We start from the raw sequence: 18,297 nt of genomic DNA, 5'->3' as shown, positions 1-18,297 counted from the left end.
TAGGTGAAGGACGGCTTTCACACACCCTTATCTCTCAGAACTGAGCATGTGGAGAGACTTTCGTTCATCCAGCACAAAGGGAACGGGTTGCAGGAGAAACCCTTACTCTGGATTCTCAGTCGGTTTCCTAGTGCCGGTTTGAAGTGTCTGCCGTTTTCACTGTAAAACCGAGTTGGAGCTTGTACCTCCCCATATATATGTATGGAGTGGAGTTGGCAACTGAAGAGAAACTTTGTGTTCCCTTCAAGCTAGTTGAAGGACGGCTTTCACACACCCTTATCTCTCAGAACTGAGCATGTGGAGAGACGTTCGTTCATCCAGCACAAAGGGAACGGGTTGCAGGAGAAACCCTTACTCTGGATTCTCAGTCGGTTTCCTAGTGCCGGTTTGAAGTGCCTGCCGTTTTCACTGTAAAACCGAGTTGGAGCTTGTACCTCCACATATATATGTATGGAGTGGAGTTGGCAACTGAAAAGAAACTTTGTGTTCCCTTCAAGCTAGGTGAAGGACGGCTTTCACACACACTTATCTCTCAGAACTGAGCATGTAGAGAGACGTTCGTTCATCCAGCACAAAGGGAACGGGTTGCAGGAGAAACCCTTACTCTGGTTTCTCAGTCTGTTTCCTAGTGCCGGTTTGAAGTGCCTGCCGTTTTCACTGTAAAATCAAGTTGGAGCTTGTACCTCCCCATATATATGTATGGAGTGGAGTTGGCAACTGAAAAGAAACTTTGTGTTCCCTTCAAGCTAGGTGAAGGACGGCATTCACACACATTTATCTCTCAGAACTGAGCATGTGGAGAGACGTTCGTTCATCCAGCACAAAGGGAACGGGTTGCAGGAGAAACCCTTACTCTGGTTTCTCAGTCTGTTTCCTAGTGCCGGTTTGAAGTGCCTGCCGTTTTCACTGTAAAACCGAGTTGGAGCTTGTACCTCCCCATATATATGTATGGAGTGGAGTTGGCAACTGAAAAGAAACTTTGTGTTCCCTTCAAGCTAGGTGAAGGACGGCATTCACACACACTTATCTCTCAGAACTGAGCATGTGGAGAGACGTTCGTTCATCCAGCACAAAGGGAACGGGTTGCAGGAGAAACCCTTACTCTGGTTTCTCAGTCTGTTTCCTAGTGCCGGTTTGAAGTGCCTGCCGTTTTCACTGTAAAACCGAGTTGGAGCTTGTACCTCCCCATATATATGTATGGAGTGGAGTTGGCAACTGAAAAGAAACTTTGTGTTCCCTTCAAGCTAGGTGAAGGACGGCTTTCACACACACTTATCTCTCAGAACTGAGCATGTGGAGAGACGTTCGTTCATCCAGCACAAAGGGAACGGGTTGCAGGAGGAACCCTTACTCTGGTTTCTCAGTCTGTTTCCTAGTGCCGATTTGAAGTGCCTGCCGTTTTCACTGTAAAACCGAGTTGGAGCTTGTACCTCCCCATATATATGTATGGAGTGGAGTTGGCAACTGAAAAGAAACTTTGTGTTCCCTTCAACCTAGGTTAAGGACGGCTTTCACACACACTTATCTCTCAGAACTGAGCATGTGGAGAGACGTTCGTTCATCCAGCACAAAGGGAACGGGTTGCAGGAGAAACCCTTACTCTGGATTCTCAGTCGGTTTCCTAGTGCCGGTTTGAAGTGCCTGCCGTTTTCACTGTAAAACCGAGTTGGAGCTTGTACCTCCACATATATATGTATGGAGTGGAGTTGGCAACTGAAAAGAAACTTTGTGTTCCCTTCAAGCTAGGTGAAGGACGGCTTTCACACACACTTATCTCTCAGAACTGAGCATGTGGAGAGACGTTCGTTCATCCAGCACAAAGGGAACGGGTTGCAGGAGGAACCCTTACTCTGGTTTCTCAGTCTGTTTCCTAGGGTCGGTTTGAAGTGCCTGCCGTTTTCACTGTAAAACCGAGTTGGAGCTTGTACCTCCCCATATATATGTATGGAGTGGAGTTGGCAACTGAAAAGAAACTTTGTGTTCCCTTCAAGCTAGGTGAAGGACGGCTTTCACACACCCTTATCTCTCAGAACTGAGCATGTGGAGAGACTTTCGTTCATCCAGCACAAAGGGAACGGGTTGCAGGAGAAACCCTTACTCTGGATTCTCAGTCGGTTTCCTAGTGCCGGTTTGAAGTGTCTGCCGTTTTCACTGTAAAACCGAGTTGGAGCTTGTACCTCCCCATATATATGTATGGAGTGGAGTTGGCAACTGAAGAGAAACTTTGTGTTCCCTTCTAGCTAGTTGAAGGACGGCTTTCACACACACTTATCTCTCAGAACTGAGCATGTGGAGAGACGTTCGTTCATCCAGCACAAAGGGAACGGGTTGCAGGAGAAACCCTTACTCTGGTTTCTCAGTCTGTTTCCTAGTGCCGGTTTGAAGTGCCTGCCGTTTTCACTGTAAAACCGAGTTGGAGCTTGTACCTCCCCATATATATGTATGGAGTGCAGTTGGCAACTGAAAAGAAACTTTGTGTTCCCTTCAAGCTAGGTGAAGGACGGCTTTCACACACACTTATCTCTCAGAACTGAGCATGTGGAGAGACGTTCGTTCATCCAGCACAAAGGGAACGGGTTGCAGGAGAAACCCTTACTCTGGATTCTCAGTCGGTTTCCTAGTGCCGGTTTGAAGTGCCTGCCGTTTTCACTGTAAAACCGAGTTGGAGCTTGTACCTCCCCATATATATGTATGGAGTGGAGTTGGCAACTGAAAAGAAACTTTGTGTTCCCTTCAAGCTAGTTGAAGGACGGCTTTCACACACCCTTATCTCTCAGAACTGAGCATGTGGAGAGACGTTCTTTCATCCAGCAAAAAGGGAACGGGTTGCAGGAGAAACCCTTACTCTGGTTTCTCAGTCTGTTTCCTAGTGCCGGTTTGAAGTGCCTGCCGTTTTCACTGTAAAACCGAGTTGGAGCTTGTACCTCTTCATATATATGTATGGAGTGGAGTTGTCAACTGAAAAGAAACTTTGTGTTCCCTTCATGCTAGGTGAAGGACGGCATTCACACACACTTATCTCTCAGAACTGAGCATGTGGAGAGACGTTCGTTCATCCAGCACAAAGGGAACGGGTTGCAGGAGAAACCCTTACTCTGGTTTCTCAGTCTGTTTCCTAGTGACGGTTTGAAGTGCCTGCCGTTTTCACTGTAAAACCGAGGTGGAGCTTGTACCTCCCCATATATATGTATGGAGTGGAGTTGGCAACTGAAAAGAAACTGTGTTCCCTTCAAGCTAGGTGAAGGACGGCTTTCACACACACTTATCTCTCAGAACTGAGCATGTGGAGAGACGTTCGTTCATCCAGCACAAAGGGAACGGGTTGCAGGAGGAACCCTTACTCTGGTTTCTCAGTCTGTTTCCTAGTGCCGGTTTGAAGTGCCTGCCGTTTTCACTGTAAAACCGAGTTGGAACTTATACCTCCCCATATATATGTATGGAGTGGAGTTTGCAACTGAAAAGAAACTTTGTGTTCCCTTCAAGCTAGGTGAAGGACGGCTTTCACACACCCTTATCTCTCAGAACTGAGCATGTGGAGAGACTTTCGTTCATCCAGCACAAAGGGAACGGGTTGCAGGAGAAACCCTTACTCTGGATTCTCAGTCGGTTTACTAGTGCCGGTTTGAAGTGTCTGCCGTTTTCACTGTAAAACCGAGTTGGAGCTTGTACCTCCCCATATATATGTATGGAGTGGAGTTGGCAACTGAAGAGAAACTTTGTGTTCCCTTCTAGCTAGTTGAAGGACGGCTTTCACACACACTTATCTCTCAGAACTGAGCATGTGGAGAGACGTCCGTTCATCCAGCACAAAGGGAACGGGTTGCAGGAGAAACCCTTACTCTGGTTTCTCAGTCTGTTTCCTAGTGCCGGTTTGAAGTGCCTGCCGTTTTCACTGTAAAACCGAGTTGGAGCTTGTACCTCCCCATATATATGTATGGATTGCAGTTGGCAACTGAAAAGAAACTTTGTGTTCCCTTCAAGCTAGGTGAAGGACGGCTTTCACACACACTTATCTCTCAGAACTGAGCATGTGGAGAGACGTTCGTTCATCCAGCACAAAGGGAACGGGTTGCAGGAGAAACCCTTACTCTGAATTCTCAGTCGGTTTCTTGGTGCCGGTTTGAAGTGCCTGCCGTTTTCACTGTAAAACCGAGTTGGAGCTTGTACCTCCCCATATATATGTATGGAGTGGAGTTGGCAACTGAAGAGAAACTTTGTGTTCCCTTCAAGCTAGTTGAAGGACGGCTTTCACACACCCTTATCTCTCAGAACTGAGCATGTGGAGAGACGTTCTTTCATCCAGCAAAAAGGGAACGGGTTGCAGGAGAAACCCTTACTCTGGTTTCTCAGTCTATTTCCTAGTGCCGGTTTGAAGTGCCTGCCGTTTTCACTGTAAAACCGAGTTGGAGCTTGTACCTCCCCATATATATGTATGGAGTGGAGTTGGCAACTGAAAAGAAACTTTGTGTTCCCTTCAAGCTAGGTGAAGGACGGCTTTCACACACACTTATCTCTCAGAACTGAGCATGTGGAGAGACGTTCGTTCATCCAGCACAAAGGGAACGGGTTGCAGGGGAAACCCTTACTCTGGTTTCTCAGTCTGTTTCCTAGTGCCGGTTTGAAGTGCCTGCCGTTTTCACTGTAAAACCGAGTTGGAGCTTGTACCTCCCCATATATATGTATGGAGTGGAGTTGGCAACTGAAAAGAAACTTTGTGTTCCCTTCAAGCTAGGTGAAGGACGGCTTTCACACACACTTATCTCTCAGAACTGAGCATGTGGAGAGACGTTCGTTCATCCAGCACAAAGGGAACGGGTTGCAGGAGGAACCCTTACTCTGGTTTCTCAGTCTGTTTCCTAGTGCCGGTTTGAAGTGCCTGCCGTGTTCACTGTAAAACCGAGTTGGAACTTATACCTCCCCATATATATGTATGGAGTGGAGTTTGCAACTGAAAAGAAACTTTGTGTTCCCTTCAAGCTAGGTGAAGGACGGCTTTCACACACACTTATCTCTCAGACCTGAGCATATGGAGAGACTTTCGTTCATCCAGCACAAAGGGAACGGGTTGCAGGAGAAACCCTTACTCTGGTTTCTCAGTCTGTTTCCTAGTGCCGGTTTGAAGTGCCTGCCGTTTTCACTGTAAAACCGAGTTGGAGCTTGTACCTCCCCTTATATATGTATGGAGTGGGGTTTGCAACTGAAAAGAAACTTTGTGTTCCCTTCAAGCTAGGTGAAGGACGGCTTTCACACACACTTATCTCTCAGAACTGAGCATGTGGAGAGACGTTCGTTCATCCAGCACAAAGGGAACGAGTTGCAGGAGAAACCCTTACTCTGGTTTCTCAGTCTGTTTCCTAGTGCCGGTTTGAAGTGCCTGCCGTTTTCACTGTAAAACCGAGTTGGAGCTTGTACCTCCCCATATATATGTATGGAGTGGAGTTGGCAACTGAAAAGAAACTTTGTGTTCCCTTCAAGATAGGTGAAGGACGGCTTTCACACACACTTATCTCTCAGAACTGAGCATGTGGAGAGACGTTCGTTCATCCAGCACAAAGGGAACGGGTTGCAGGAGAAACCCTTACTCTGGTTTCTCAGTCTGTTTCCTAGTGCGGGTTTGAAGTGCCTGCCGTTTTCACTGTAAAACCGAGTTGGAGCTTGTACCTCCCCATATATATGTATGGAGTGGAGTTGGCAACTGAAAAGAAACTTTGTGTTCCCTTTAAGCTAGGTGAAGGACGGCCTTCACACACACTTATCTCTCAGAACTGAGCATGTGGAGAGACGTTCGTTCATCCAGCACAAAGGGAACGGGTTGCAAGAGGAACCCTTACTCTGGTTTCTCAGTCTGTTTCCTAGTGCCGATTTGAAGTGCCTGCCGTTTTCACTGTAAAACCGAGTTGGAGCTTGTACCTCCCCATATATATGTATGGAGTGGAGTTGGAAACTGAAAAGAAACTTTGTGTTCCCTTCAAGCTAGGTGAAGGACGGCTTTCACACACACTTATCTCTCAGAACTGAGCATGTGGAGAGACGTTCGTTCATCCAGCCCAAAGGGAACGGGTTGCAGGAGAAACCCTTACTCTGGATTCTCAGTCTGTTTCCTAGTGCCGGTTTGAAGTGCCTGCCGTTTTCACTGTAAAACCGAGTTGGAGCTTGTAACTCCCCATATATATGTATGGAGTGGAGTTGGCAACTGAAGAGAAACTTTGTGTTCCCTTCAAGCTAGGTGAAGGACGGCTTTCACACACACTTAACTCTCAGAACTGAGCATGTGGAGAGACGTTCGTTCATCCAGCACAAAGGGAACGGGTTGCAGGAGAAACCCTTACTCTGGATTCTCAGTCGGTTTCCTAGTGCCGGTTTGAAGTGCCTGCGGTTTTCACTGTAAAACCGAGTTGGAGCTTGTACCTCCCCATATATATGTATGGAGTGGAGTTGGCAACTGAAAAGAAACTTTGTGTTCCCTTCAAGCTAGGTGAAGGACGGCTTTCACACACACTTATCTCTCAGAACTGAGCATGTGGAGAGACGTTCGTTCATCCAGCACAAAGGGAACGGGTTGCAGGAGGAACCCTTACTCTGGTTTCTCAGTCTGTTTCCTAGTGCCGGTTTGAAGTGCCTGCCGTTTTCACTGTAAAACCGAGTTGGAGCTTGTACCTCCCCTTATATATGTATGGAGTGGGGTTTGCAACTGAAAAGAAACTTTGTGTTCCCTTCAAGCTAGGTGAAGGACGGCTTTCACACACACTTATCTCTCAGAACTGAGCATGTGGAGAGACGTTCGTTCATCCAGCACAAAGGGAACGAGTTGCAGGAGAAACCCTTACTCTGGTTTCTCAGTCTGTTTCCTAGTGCCGGTTTGAAGTGCCTGCCGTTTTCACTGTAAAACCGAGTTGGAGCTTGTACCTCCCCATATATATGTATGGAGTGGAGTTGGCAACTGAAAAGAAACTTTGTGTTCCCTTCAAGATAGGTGAAGGACGGCTTTCACACACACTTATCTCTCAGAACTGAGCATGTGGAGAGACGTTCGTTCATCCAGCACAAAGGGAACGGGTTGCAGGAGAAACCCTTACTCTGGTTTCTCAGTCTGTTTCCTAGTGCGGGTTTGAAGTGCCTGCCGTTTTCACTGTAAAACCGAGTTGGAGCTTGTACCTCCCCATATATATGTATGGAGTGGAGTTGGCAACTGAAAAGAAACTTTGTGTTCCCTTCAAGCTAGGTGAAGGACGGCCTTCACACACACTTATCTCTCAGAACTGAGCATGTGGAGAGACGTTCGTTCATCCAGCACAAAGGGAACGGGTTGCAAGAGGAACCCTTACTCTGGTTTCTCAGTCTGTTTCCTAGTGCCGATTTGAAGTGCCTGCCGTTTTCACTGTAAAACCGAGTTGGGGCTTGTACCTCCCCATATATATGTATGGAGTGGAGTTGGAAACTGAAAAGAAACTTTGTGTTCCCTTCAAGCTAGGTGAAGGACGGCTTTCACACACACTTATCTCTCAGAACTGAGCATGTGGAGAGACGTTCGTTCATCCAGCCCAAAGGGAACGGGTTGCAGGAGAAACCCTTACTCTGGATTCTCAGTCTGTTTCCTAGTGCCGGTTTGAAGTGCCTGCCGTTTTCACTGTAAAACCGAGTTGGAGCTTGTAACTCCCCATATATATGTATGGAGTGGAGTTGGCAACTGAAGAGAAACTTTGTGTTCCCTTCAAGCTAGGTGAAGGACGGCTTTCACACACACTTATCTCTCAGAACTGAGCATGTGGAGAGACGTTCGTTCATCCAGCACAAAGGGAACGGGTTGCAGGAGAAACCCTTACTCTGGATTCTCAGTCGGTTTCCTAGTGCCGGTTTGAAGTGCCTGCGGTTTTCACTGTAAAACCGAGTTGGAGCTTGTACCTCCCCATATATATGTATGGAGTGGAGTTGGCAACTGAAAAGAAACTTTGTGTTCCCTTCAAGCTAGGTGAAGGACGGCTTTCACACACACATATCTCTCAGAACTGAGCATGTGGAGAGACGTTCGTTCATCCAGCACAAAGGGAACGGGTTGCAGGAGGAACCCTTACTCTGGTTTCTCAGTCTGTTTCCTAGTGCCGGTTTGAAGTGCCTGCCGTTTTCACTGTAAAACCGAGTTGGAACTTGTACCTCCCCATATATATGTATGGAGTGGAGTTTGCAACTGAAAAGAAACTTTGTGTTCCCTTCAAGCTAGGTGAAGGACGGCTTTCACACACACTTATCTCTCAGAACTGAGCATGTGGAGAGACGTTCGTTCATCCAGCACAAAGGGAACGGGTTGCAGGAGAAACCCTTACTCTGGTTTCTCAGTCTGTTTCCTAGTGCCGGTTTGAAGTGCCTGCCGTTTTCACTGTAAAACCGAGTTGGAGCTTGTACCTCCCCATATATATGTATGGAGTGCAGTTGGCAACTGAAAAGAAACTTTGTGTTCCCTTCAAGCTAGGTGAAGGACGGCTTTGACACACACTTATCTCTCAGAACTGAGCATGTGGAGAGACGTTCGTTCATCCAGCACAAAGGGAACGGGTTGCAGGAGAAACCCTTACTCTGGATTCTCAGTCGGTTTCCTAGTGCCGGTTTGAAGTGCCTGCCGTTTTCACGGTAAAACCGAGTTGGAGCTTGTACCTCCCCATATATATGTATGGAGTGGAGTTGGCAACTGAAAAGAAACTTTGTGTTCCCTTCAAGCTAGGTGAAGGACGGCCTTCACACACACTTACCTCTCAGAACTGAGCATGTGGAGAGACGTTCGTTCATCCAGCACAAAGGGAACGGGTTGCAAGAGGAACCGTTACTCTGGTTTCTCAGTCTGTTTCCTAGTGCCGATTTGAAGTGCTTGCCGTTTTCACTGTAAAACCGAGTTGGAGCTTGTACCTCCCCATATATATGTATGGAGTGGAGTTGGCAACTGAAAAGAAACTTTGTGTTCCCTTCAAGCTAGGTGAAGGACGGCTTTCACACACACTTATCTCTCAGAACTGAGCATGTGGAGAGACGTTCGTTCATCCAGCACAAAGGGAACGGGTTGCAGGAGAAACCCTTACTCTGGATTCTCAGTCGGTTTCCTAGTGCCGGTTTGAAGTGCCTGCCGTTTTCACTGTAAAACCGAGTTGGAACTTGTACCCACCCATATATATGTATGGAGTGGAGTTTGCAACTGAAAAGAAACTTTGTGTTCCCTTCAAGCTAGGTGAAGGACGGCTTTCACACACACTTATCTCTCAGAACTGAGCATGTGGAGAGACGTTCGTTCATCCAGCACAAAGGGAACGGGTTGCAGGAGAAACCCTTACTCTGGTTTCTCAGTCTGTTTCCTAGTGCCGGTTTGAAGTGCCTGCCGTTTTCACTGTAAAACCGAGTTGGAGCTTGTACCTCCCCATATATATGTATGGAGTGGAGTTGGCAACTGAAAAGAAACTTTGGGTTGCCTTCAAGCTAGGTGAAGGACGGCTTTCACACACACTTATCTCTCAGAACTGAGCATGTGGAGAGACGTTCGTTCATCCAGCACAAAGGGAACGGGTTGCAGGAGAAACCCTTACTCTGGATTCTCAGTCGGTTTCCTAGTGCCGATTTGAAGTGTCTGCCGTTTTCACTGTAAAACCGAGTTGGAGCTTGTACCTCCCCATATATATGTATGGAGTGGAGTTGGCAACTGAAAAGAAACTTTGTGTTCCCTTCAAGCTAGGTGAAGGACGGCTTTCACACACACTTATCTCTCAGAACTGAGCATGTGGAGAGACGTTCGTTCATCCAGCACAAAGGGAACGGGTTGCAGGAGGAACCCTTACTCTGGTTTCTCAGTCTGTTTCCTAGTGCCGGTTTGAAGTGCCTGCCGTTTTCACGGTAAAACCGTGTTGGAGCTTGTACCTCCCCATATATATGTATGGAGTGGAGTTGGCAACTGAAAAGAAACTTTGTGTTCCCTTCAAGCTAGGTGAAGGACGGCCTTCACACACACTTATCTCTCAGAACTGAGCATGTGGAGAGACGTTCGTTCATCCAGCACAAAGGGAACGGGTTGCAAGAGGAACCCTTACTCTGGTTTCTCAGTCTGTTTCCTAGTGCCGATTTGAAGTGCTTGCCGTTTTCACTGTAAAACCGAGTTGGAGCTTGTACCTCCCCATATATATGTATGGAGTGGAGTTGGCAACTGAAAAGAAACTTTGTGTTCCCTTCAAGCTAGGTGAAGGACGGCTTTCACACACACTTATCTCTCAGAACTGAGCATGTGGAGAGACGTTCGTTCATCCAGCACAAAGGGAACGGGTTGCAGGAGAAACCCTTACTCTGGATTCTCAGTCGGTTTCCTAGTGCCGGTTTGAAGTGCCTGCCGTTTTCACTGTAAAACCGAGTTGGAGCTTGTACCTCCCCATATATATGTATGGAGTGGAGTTGGCAACTGAAGAGAAACTTTGTGTTCCCTTCAAGCTAGGTGAAGGACGGCTTTCACACACACTTATCTCTCAGAAGTGAGCATGTGGAGAGACGTTCGTTCATCCAGCACAAAGGGAACGGGTTGCAGGAGAAACCCTTACTCTGGATTCTCAGTCGGTTTCCTAGTGCCGGTTTGAAGTGCCTGCGGTTTTCAGTGTAAAACCGAGTTGGAGCTTGTACCTCCCCATATATATGTATGGAGTGGAGTTGGCAACTGAAAAGAAACTTTGTGTTCCCTTCAAGCTAGGTGAAGGACGGCTTTCACACACACTTATCTCTCAGAACTGAGCATGTGGAGAGACGTTCGTTCATCCAGCACAAAGGGAACGGGTTGCAGGAGGAACCCTTACTCTGGTTTCTCAGTCTGTTTCCTAGTTCCGGTTTGAAGTGCCTGCCGTTTTCACTGTAAAACCGAGTTGGAACTTGTACCCACCCATATATATGTATGGAGTGGAGTTTGCAACTGAAAAGAAACTTTGTGTTCCCTTCAAGCTAGGTGAAGGACGGCTTTCACACACACTTATCTCTCAGAACTGACCATGTGGAGAGACGTTCGTTCATCCAGCACAAAGGGAACGGGTTGCAGGAGAAACCCTTACTCTGGTTTCTCAGTCTGTTTCCTAGTGCCGGTTTGAAGTGCCTGCCGTTTTCACTGTAAAACCGAGTTGGAGCTTGTACCTCCCCATATATATGTATGGAGTGGAGTTGGCAACTGAAAAGAAACTTTGGGTTGCCTTCAAGCTAGGTGAAGGACGGCTTTCACACACACTTATCTCTCAGAACTGAGCATGTGGAAAGACGTTCGTTCATCCAGCACAAAGGGAACGGGTTGCAGGAGAAACCCTTACTCTGGTTTCTCAGTCTGTTTCCTAGTGCCGATTTGAAGTGCCTGCCGTTTTCACTGTAAAACCGAGTTGGAGCTTGTACCTCCCCATATATATGTATGGAGTGGAGTTGGCAACTGAAAAGAAACTTTGTGTTCCCTTCAAGCTAGGTGAAGGACGGCTTTCACACACACTTATCTCTCAGAACTGAGCATGTGGAGAGACGTTCGTTCATCCAGCACAAAGGGAACGGGTTGCAGGAGGAACCCTTACTCTGCTTTCTCAGTCTGTTTCCTAGTGCCGGTTTGAAGTGCCTGCCGTTTTCACTGTAAAACCGAGTTGGAACTTATACCTCCCCATATATATGTATGGAGTGGAGTTTGCAACTGAAAAGAAACTTTGTGTTCCCTTCAAGCTAGGTGAAGGACGGCTTTCACACACACTTATCTCTCAGAACTGAGCATGTGGAAGGACGTTCGTTCATCCAGCACAAAGGGAACGGGTTGCAGGAGAAACCCTTACTCTGGATTCTCAGTCTGTTTCCTAGTGCCGGTTTGTAGTGCCTGCCGTTTTCACTGTAAAACCGAGTTGGAGCTTGTACCTCCCCATATATATGTATGGAGTGGAGTTGGCAACTGAAAAGAAACTTTGTGTTGCCTTCAAGCTATGTGAAGGACGGCTTTCACACACACTTATCTCTCAGAACTGAGCATGTGGAGAGACGTTCGTTCATCCAGCACAAAGGGAACGGGTTGCAGGAGGAACCCTTACTCTGGTTTCTCAGTCTGTTTCCTAGTGCCGATTTGAAGTGCCTGCCGTTTTCACTGTAAAACCGAGTTGGAGCTTGTACCTCCCCATATATATGTATGGAGTGGAGTTGGCAACTGAAAAGAAACTTTGTGTTCCCTTCAAGCTAGGTGAAGGACGGCTTTCACACACACTTATCTCTCATAACTGAGCATGTGGAGAGACGTTCGTTCATCCAGCACAAAGGGAACGGGTTGCAGGAGGAACCCTTACTCTGGTTTCTCAGTCTGTTTCCTAGTGCCGGTTTGAAGTGCCTGCCGTTTTCACTGTAAAACCGAGTTGGAACTTATACCTCCCCATATATATGTATGGAGTGAAGTTTGCAACTGAAAAGAAACTTTGTGTTCCCTTCAAGCTAGGTGAAGGACGGCTTTCACACACACTTATCTCTCAGACCTGAGCATATGGAGAGACTTTCGTTCATCCAGCACAAAGGGAACGGTTTGCAGGAGAAACCCTTTCTCTGGTTTCTCAGTCTGTTTCCTAGTGCCGGTTTGAAGTGCCTGCCGTTTTCACTGTAAAACCGAGTTGGAGCTTGTACCTCCCCTTATATATGTATGGAGTGGAGTTTGCAACTGAAAAGAAACTTTGTGTTCCCTTCAAGCTAGGTGAAGGACGGCTTTCACACACAATTATCTCTCAGAACTGAGCATGTGGAAGGACGTTCGTTCATCCAGCACAAAGGCAACGGGTTGCAGGAGAAACCCTTACTCTGGTTTCTCAGTCTGTTTCCTAGTGCCGGTTTGAAGTGCCTGCCGTTTTCACTGTAAAACCGAGTTGGAGCTTGTACCTCCCCATATATATGTATGGAGTGGAGTTGGCAACTGAAAAGAAACTTTGTGTTCCCTTCAAGCTAGGTGAAGGACGGCTTTCACACACACTTATCTCTCAGAACTGAGCATGTGGAGAGACGTTCGTTCATCCAGCACAAAGGGAACGGGTTGCAGTAGAAACCCTTACTCTGGTTTCTCAGTCTCTTTCCTAGTGCGGGTTTGAAGTGCCTGCCGTTTTCACTGTAAACCCGAGTTGGAGCTTGTACCTCCCCATATATATGTATGGAGTGGAGTTGGCAACTGAAAAGAAACTTTGTGTTCCCTTCAAGCTAGGTGAAGGACGGCTTTCACACACACTTATCTCTCAGAACTGAGCATGTGGAGAGACGTTCGTTCATCCAGCACAAAGGGAACGGGTTGCAGGAGAAACCCTTACTCTGGTTTCTCAGTCTGTTTCCTAGTGCCGATTTGAAGTGCCTGCCGTTTTCACTGTAAAACCGAGTTGGAGCTTGTACCTCCCCATATATATGTATGGAGTGGAGTTGGCAACTGAAAAGAAACTTTGTGTTCCCTTCAAGCTAGGTGAAGGACGGCTTTCACACACACTTATCTCTCAGAACTGAGCATGTGGAGAGACGTTCGTTCATCCAGCACAAAGGGAACGGGTTGCAGGAGAAACCCTTACTCTGGATTCTCAGTCGGTTTCCTAGTGCCGGTTTGAAGTGCCTGCCGTTTTCACTGTAAAACCGAGTTGGAGCTTGTACCTCCCCATATATATGTATGGAGTGGAGTTGGCAACTGAAGAGAAACTTTGTGTTCCCTTCAAGCTAGTTGAAGGACGGCTTTCACACACCCTTATCTCTCAGAACTGAGCATGTGGAGAGACGTTCGTTCATCCAGCAAAAAGGGAACGGGTTGCATGAGCAACCCTTACTCTGGTTTCTCAGTCTGTTTCCTAGTGCCAGTTTGAAGTGCCTGCCGTTTTCACTGTAAAACCGAGTTGGAGCTTGTACCTCCCCATATATATGTATGGAGTGGAGTTGGCAACTGAAAAGAAACTTTGGGTTGCCTTCAAGCTAGGTGAAGGACGGCTTTCACACACACTTATCTCTCAGAACTGAGCATGTGGAGAGACGTTCGTTCATCCAGCACAAAGGGAACGGGTTGCAGGAGAAACCCTTACTCTGGTTTCTCAGTCTCTTTCCTAGTGCCGATTTGAAGTGCCTGCCGTTTTCACTGTAAAACCGAGTTGGAGCTTGTACCTCCCCATATATATGTATGGAGTGGAGTTGGCAACTGAAAAGAAACTTTGTGTTCCCTTCAAGCTAGGTGAAGGACGGCTTTCACACACACTTATCTCTCAGAACTGAGCATGTGGAGAGACGTTCGTTCATCCAGCACAAAGGGAACGGGTTGCAGGAGGAACCCTTACTCTGGTTTCTCAGTCTGTTTCCTAGTGCCGGTTTGAAGTGCCTGCCGTTTTCACGGTAAAACCGAGTTGGAGCTTGTACCTCCCCATATATATGTATGGAGTGGAGTTGGCAACTGAAAAGAAACTTTGTGTTCCCTTCAAGCTAGGTGAAGGACGGCCTTCACACACACTTATCTCTCAGAACTGAGCATGTGGAGAGACGTTCGTTCATCCAGCACAAAGGGAACGGGTTGCAAGAGGAACCCTTACTCTGGTTTCTCAGTCTGTTTCCTAGTGCCAGTTTGAAGTGCCTGCCGTTTTCACTGTAAAACCGAGTTGGAGCTTGTACCTCCCCATATATATGTATGGAGTGGAGTTGGCAACTGAAAAGAAACTTTGGGTTGCCTTCAAGCTAGGTGAAGGACGGCTTTCACACACACTTATCTCTCAGAACTGAGCATGTGGAGAGACGTTCGTTCATCCAGCACAAAGGGAACGGGTTGCAGGAGAAACCCTTACTCTGGTTTCTCAGTCTCTTTCCTAGTGCCGATTTGAAGTGCCTGCCGTTTTCACTGTAAAACCGAGTTGGAGCTTGTACCTCCCCATATATATGTATGGAGTGGAGTTGGCAACTGAAAAGAAACTTTGTGTTCCCTTCAAGCTAGGTGAAGGACGGCTTTCACACACACTTATCTCTCAGAACTGAGCATGTGGAGAGACGTTCGTTCATCCAGCACAAAGGGAACGGGTTGCAGGAGGAACCCTTACTCTGGTTTCTCAGTCTGTTTCCTAGTGCCGGTTTGAAGTGCCTGCCGTTTTCACGGTAAAACCGAGTTGGAGCTTGTACCTCCCCATATATATGTATGGAGTGGAGTTGGCAACTGAAAAGAAACTTTGTGTTCCCTTCAAGCTAGGTGAAGGACGGCCTTCACACACACTTATCTCTCAGAACTGAGCATGTGGAGAGACGTTCGTTCATCCAGCACAAAGGGAACGGGTTGCAAGAGGAACCCTTACTCTGGTTTCTCAGTCTGTTTCCTAGTGCCAGTTTGAAGTGCCTGCCGTTTTCACTGTAAAACCGAGTTGGAGCTTGTACCTCCCCATATATATGTATGGAGTGGAGTTGGCAACTGAAAAGAAACTTTGGGTTGCCTTCAAGCTAGGTGAAGGACGGCTTTCACACACACTTATCTCTCAGAACTGAGCATGTGGAGAGACGTTCGTTCATCCAGCACAAAGGGAACGGGTTGCAGGAGAAACCCTTACTCTGGTTTCTCAGTCTGTTTCCTAGTGCCGGTTTGAAGTGCCTGCCGTTTTCACTGTAAAACCGAGTTGGAGCTTGTACCTCCCCATATATATGTATGGAGTGGAGTTGGCAACTGAAGAGAAACTTTGTGTTCCCTTCAAGCTAGGTGAAGGACGGCTTTCACACACACTTATCTCTCAGAAGTGAGCATGTGGAGAGACGTTCGTTCATCCAGCACAAAGGGAACGGGTTGCAGGAGAAACCCTTACTCTGGATTCTCAGTCGGTTTCCTAGTGCCGGTTTGAAGTGCCTGCGGTTTTCAGTGTAAAACCGAGTTGGAGCTTGACCTCCCCATATATATGTATGGAGTGGAGTTGGCAACTGAAAAGAAACTTTGTGTTCCCTTCAAGCTAGGTGAAGGACGGCTTTCACACACACTTATCTCTCAGAACTGAGCATGTGGAGAGACGTTCGTTCATCCAGCACAAAGGGAACGGGTTGCAGGAGGAACCCTTACTCTGGTTTCTCAGTCTGTTTCCTACTGCCGGTTTGAAGTGCCTGCCGTTTTCACTGTAAAACCGAGTTGGAACTTGTACCCACCCATATATATGTATGGAGTGGAGTTGGCAACTGAAAAGAAACTTTGTGTTCCCTTCAAGCTAGGTGAAGGACGGCTTTCACACACACTTATCTCTCAGAACTGAGCATGTGGAGAGACGTTCGTTCATCCAGCACAAAGGGAACGGGTTGCAGGAGGAACCCTTACTCTGGTTTCTCAGTCTGTTTCCTAGTTCCGGTTTGAAGTGCCTGCCGTTTTCACTGTAAAACCGAGTTGGAACTTGTACCCACCCATATATATGTATGGAGTGGAGTTTGCAACTGAAAAGAAACTTTGTGTTCCCTTCAAGCTAGGTGAAGGACGGCTTTCACACACACTTATCTCTCAGAACTGAGCATGTGGAGAGACGTTCGTTCATCCAGCACAAAGGGAACGGGTTGCAGGAGAAACCCTTACTCTGGTTTCTCAGTCTGTTTCCTAGTGCCGGTTTGAAGTGCCTGCCGTTTTCACTGTAAAACCGAGTTGGAGCTTGTACCTCCCCATATATATGTATGGAGTGGAGTTGGCAACTGAAAAGAAACTTTGGGTTGCCTTCAAGCTAGGTGAAGGACGGCTTTCACACACACTTATCTCTCAGAACTGAGCATGTGGAGAGACGTTCGTTCATCCAGCACAAAGGGAACGGGTTGCAGGAGAAACCCTTACTCTGGTTTCTCAGTCTGTTTCCTAGTGCCGATTTGAAGTGCCTGCCGTTTTCACTGTAAAACCGAGTTGGAGCTTGTACCTCCCCATATATATGTATGGAGTGGAGTTGGCAACTGAAAAGAAACTTTGTGTTCCCTTCAAGCTAGGTGAAGGACGGCTTTCACACACACTTATCTCTCAGAACTGAGCATGTGGAGAGACGTTCGTTCATCCAGCACAAAGGGAACGGGTTGCAGGAGGAACCCTTACTCTGGTTTCTCAGTCTGTTTCCTAGTGCCGGTTTGAAGTGCCTGCCGTTTTCACTGTAAAACCGAGTTGGAACTTATACCTCCCCATATATATGTATGGAGTGGAGTTTGCAACTGAAAAGAAACTTTGTGTTCCCTTCAAGCTAGGTGAAGGACGGCTTTCACACACACTTATCTCTCAGAACTGAGCATGTGGAAGGACGTTCGTTCATCCAGCACAAAGGGAACGGGTTGCAGGAGAAACCCTTACTCTGGATTCTCAGTCTGTTTCCTAGTGCCGGTTTGTAGTGCCTGCCGTTTTCACTGTAAAACCGAGTTGGAGCTTGTACCTCCCCATATATATGTATGGAGTGGAGTTGGCAACTGAAAAGAAACTTTGTGTTGCCTTCAAGCTATGTGAAGGACGGCTTTCACACACACTTATCTCTCAGAACTGAGCATGTGGAGAGACGTTCGTTCATCCAGCACAAAGGGAACGGGTTGCAGGAGAAACCCTTACTCTGGTTTCTCAGTCTGTTTCCTAGTGCCGATTTGAAGTGCCTGCCGTTTTCACTGTAAAACCGAGTTGGAGCTTGTACCTCCCCATATATATGTATGGAGTGGAGTTGGCAACTGAAAAGAAACTTTGTGTTCCCTTCAAGCTAGGTGAAGGACGGCTTTCACACACACTTATCTCTCATAACTGAGCATGTGGAGAGACGTTCGTTCATCCAGCACAAAGGGAACGGGTTGCAGGAGGAACCCTTACTCTGGTTTCTCAGTCTGTTTCCTAGTGCCGGTTTGAAGTGCCTGCCGTTTTTACTGTAAAACCGAGTTGGAACTTATACCTCCCCATATATATGTATGGAGTGAAGTTTGCAACTGAAAAGAAACTTTGTGTTCCCTTCAAGCTAGGTGAAGGACGGCTTTCACACACACTTATCTCTCAGACCTGAGCATATGGAGAGACTTTCGTTCATCCAGCACAAAGGGAACGGTTTGCAGGAGAAACCCTTTCTCTGGTTTCTCAGTCTGTTTCCTAGTGCCGGTTTGAAGTGCCTGCCGTTTTCACTGTAAAACCGAGTTGGAGCTTGTACCTCCCCTTATATATGTATGGAGTGGAGTTTGCAACTGAAAAGAAACTTTGTGTTCCCTTCAAGCTAGGTGAAGGACGGATTTCACACACACTTATCTCTCAGAACTGAGCATGTGGAAGGACGTTCGTTCATCCAGCACAAAGGCAACGGGTTGCAGGAGAAACCCTTACTCTGGTTTCTCAGTCTG

The sequence above is a fragment of the Vicugna pacos genome, chromosome 30, assembly GCF_048564905.1.
Source record: "Vicugna pacos chromosome 30, VicPac4, whole genome shotgun sequence".
NCBI classification, from domain to species: Eukaryota; Metazoa; Chordata; class Mammalia; order Artiodactyla; family Camelidae; genus Vicugna; species Vicugna pacos.
Note: the sequence above shows the minus strand (reverse complement) of the source record.